The sequence below is a fragment of the Meleagris gallopavo genome, unplaced genomic scaffold (assembly GCF_000146605.3).
Source record: "Meleagris gallopavo isolate NT-WF06-2002-E0010 breed Aviagen turkey brand Nicholas breeding stock unplaced genomic scaffold, Turkey_5.1 ChrUn_random_7180001879942, whole genome shotgun sequence".
Lineage (NCBI taxonomy): Eukaryota > Metazoa > Chordata > Aves > Galliformes > Phasianidae > Meleagris > Meleagris gallopavo.
The window spans coordinates 1594-5376 of record NW_011144231.1 but is presented as its reverse complement, the minus strand read 5'-3'; the positions used below and the strand labels follow the sequence as shown (position 1 = coordinate 5376).

The window sequence follows — 3783 nt, the reverse complement described above, 5'->3', positions numbered from 1 at the left end:
TTTTTGTCAAAATAATACAAGCCACAAAACTTTCTGGTAAGATACAATCAAGTTTTTAAGCATGTATGTCGAATACGTGGTTCCCCTAAAGACAAAATGTTTCTAACACACAAAAAGAAGTCAGCCTACTTTATTGAATAAACACACACTTGCAGTTTTCCTACATCTCTTTGGGTTCTGTTCTCTCTGAAATTGTCACCTGTCTGCTGGAGTCCTCAGACCTGAAAGTAATAACCCCTTTTTTCCTTATACCCAGGTCAAGGATTGTAGATTTGCAATGACTTCCTCTCTCTTAGCCACAGACTGTGGCTTTGCTGGAGAAAGCCATTCTTCACCATCTTCTATAGTCTCAATTTGAATGGGATTTCACCATTTGAATACAGGATTGCCCTCAGCCATCCTGCTCAGCCTTATTTGTGACTGCAAACCAGAGTGTTTGTTTTCTAATATCACAACTACTTCTTCTTGTCACTTTATCCCCTGAAAGAATTGCTTTAGAGGGATGTGGAATTACTTGCATCTAGCAGTATTCATTCCATTCTGATCAAACAAGGCCCAGAAGGCAGTGCCCAGCTAATGGAAGGCAGGTGGGCCTTGGGCAGGCCATGGCAGAGGACTGTGACAGGGCACAACTTCTCAGCCCTACTCCACACAGCCCTGCTGAGGTTGTAGGCCGGTCCTGCTTGCTTAGGTGCTGCAACAGTGAATGTGGTATGGGTTTCCAGAGAATTAGCAGAAAGTCCTTTAGTGCCATGAAGCGTTGACATAGCAGCCGAGGCCTTTTCTTATGCGTGCAGAAGAGATAGAGTGGCTTGACTGCTGCATGGGGGTAATGAAGGTTCATTACAAAGGATTTTCCCTCTCAATTTCTATAACCTGCAGCTATGTTTTATTAATAGGAAATAAATCAAGTGCCTCTTAAGAAGAATTGCAAAAATACTAGGAAAATAGTGCAGCCATGGGGCCGCAGGCAGCTGCTTCCTCCAATGCAGCCACTCAAGCAGTCACGTATCTCACACTGCTCACAGCCAGCAGCACTGCCACAAACACAACTCTCATTAGGAAAAGTGGGAAACAGAGGGCTTGCAAATGTGTCATCAGCTTCAAACCTTGATGCCCAGCAAACAGTTCTTAGAACATCATTTTCGACAATCTTTGAACCCAGTGCCACAAATGAATGAGTAATACATGATGCTTCTGGAATGAAAGACCAAAACAACACAGGCTTGAGCACCTTTGGATTTTAGGGCTTACCTGTAGGATCATGAAGAGGTTCCCATGGCAAAGTAACACAGAGGCAGAGCACTCTGAGGCCCTTCTGCAGGAGATGGAGTGGGCTGAGAAAGCAACCTCTCCTGCTAGAAATTCCAGTTGCCACGCAACTGAGGGATGGAGAGGCAGAAGGACATCCTCAGATCCCTCGGACCTCCAGAGAGACACTGCTCACTGGACACTGATGTGTTTTAAAACCTACCCAGTATGAGCTCTGCTAGTCACAAAGTAGTGAATAGCTCAGGCAGGTCACCCTTCTTATCCTCAAACATGCTAGTGAATCTTTCCACCCCAGGACATTTTTCATATATTTGCATTGAAACGTGCAGTGTTTGCCCTACATTTCTTCCATTTCTCTGTGAACAGATACACATCCTCAGGCTTCCTATCTCCCTATGAGAAGGGTTTCCCAACGTGGAGGAAACTGCACAGGCAGCACAAGGACTTCAGCCAGCAGAGCTCCAGGGCCCATCCTTGGCTTCAGCCACAATCAATGTCCCAACAGTGAGCATCAGGTTACCTGTATCAGCTGTTTATGCATTAAGTTCAGAGCCTCAGCATGAATGGGGAAGGAAAATTTCTTGATATTCAGTCTCACCACTTCTTGTCAAAAATCTCACCTCACAAAAGGAAGCCAAGAGTTTCTGCTGTCAAGTTGAAAATACTCCAACAGCACGAGGACCAGGGAAGTCCAACCCCCATGCTCCACGCTCTTCATGTCATATAACTATGAAACACTGATGAAGGACTTAGTTGCCTGTGGAAATGCTGAAAGTATTAGTTTCATGGTCTGGTTTTCCATTTTTAGACAGTTAAGATATCTCTTGATTTCACTGACAATGAGGTAAGCCAAGCTTATTCTACTGCTGCAGCATCAGCAAATGACTGAGTACTGACCAGTAATGTTTAGGATGAAAACAAATCTGCCTATTAAAGATGTGACCACAGATTGAAGCTTGCAATTTCAGCCTTCATCAATTGCTTTCTTGAGTGACTCATGAAGTCAGTATTAGCTAAAAAGTCAATACTGAGAAACCAGGTAAACCAATAAATACTCCTTTTAGTCACACAATTGCTACCAAACACTCTTGAGAACACAGTAAAGCATTTTATTGTTTATACTCATTTTCATTTACACAGAGGAGAAACAATCAATGCAGTTCTATCACAGCAGGTGGACCATATCCCGAAACTCTAACTCTGACTGCTGGATATTTGCAGACCTGCCTTCAGGTCTTATCAGAAAAAAAGGGAAAAAAAAAAAAAAAACAAAACAATAAGGGGGAAGTAGGGAAGAGAGTAATTTCATTAACATGAGTTTATTCATGATTTATGGGTATTTATTTTGCAGGTGATAGCGCTCTTCTGTGAGAGCAGACTATTTCACTTCTTTACAAAATAGACATTTAATAATGTAATTACTTAGAGTTCTAAATTTTGCAGTGGTTCATGCAGTAAGGGTGTGCAACTGACACAAAATGGAACACACGGCTACAACAGCAAACTGCTACTTCTATTCCCAGCTGGTTTATGGAAAAGGTCATTGGACTTCTTGTTTCCTGCTCTTGAGTTACAGAGTAGAAGCAAGAAGCACTGACTTTGTGAAGACAACTACGAGGACAGGCTATAGATACGGGTGCAGTTGAACAGGTCTACAACTCGTTTCTACGGTACTTGCATTTGCTATTGTTTGGAAATACAAACATAGCTTTTGCACACTGCCACTTCTCACACACATTCAGCTGAAGGAGTCGTGCACAGTTTTCTGTGATGCTCCTCTTTTTCTCTTTTAAAGCTGTTTTTGTTGCGTTGTTTTGTTTTTTTCCCCTTCTAGGGCTCATAAGGAATGAGCAACTCTTTCCACTGAAAGAAAGAAATTACAGGTGTGCAGAAGTACAACTACGCTACCAACACAGACAGAGACAACTGTGCTCTTGTGCACACCCCTACAACTGGCCGGAGAACAAATTAAGAAGTTAAGCCTGCAAAATAAATTGAGTTTACTCTCAAACTTTTTCTTCAGTCCAGATGAATTATAGACCTTGATCGAGGCTGCCCTCTTTTTTTGCAACTGATCTGCGTGACTACTGGAACAGCATCTCTGCCAGAGTCATTACACTGAAATGCAGAGCTGAGCAGTTTGCTGGCAGTTTGTATTGACGTTTTTGCAGCATCATGAGTCTGGCAACTGGGCTTGGGGAAGTTTCAAGCAGTGGGTCTTTACAATAGCAACTTGATTCTGCAGACAAAAAGCAAGAGATTGGCAGAATTATTAAAGGATCCCAATAAAGGCAAAGCGCGTGTTCTGCAAAGCAGTGTACCGAGTGGGGCTATGAGCTGACAGCTCCTAGGAAGAGCAGTCAGAGCCGTAAGGAGGCTAGAAAGTAGGCTGAAGTTTGGAAGCACCCTTAGCCTACAGTCTGTCCTACCTTCCTCCCTTTCCTACGTAACACACTCATGAAGGCTGCCAACTGTTCTGCCCTCGGCGCTGCCCGGCTCCGGCCCCGGGGC

The 3783-nt window shown here is 43.5% G+C and overlaps 1 protein-coding gene across 1 annotated transcript in view; it reads right to left on the bottom strand.

Moving 5' to 3' along the window:
* Window positions 1-2432: 2432 nt before the first annotated feature.
* Window positions 2433-3783, bottom strand: part of HTR1B (5-hydroxytryptamine receptor 1B) — a 2938-nt gene continuing 1587 nt past the window's right edge. The window contains 1 exon segment of the mRNA XM_010727280.3: window positions 2433-3511. The gene's annotated coding sequence lies outside the window, so the exon portion shown is untranslated.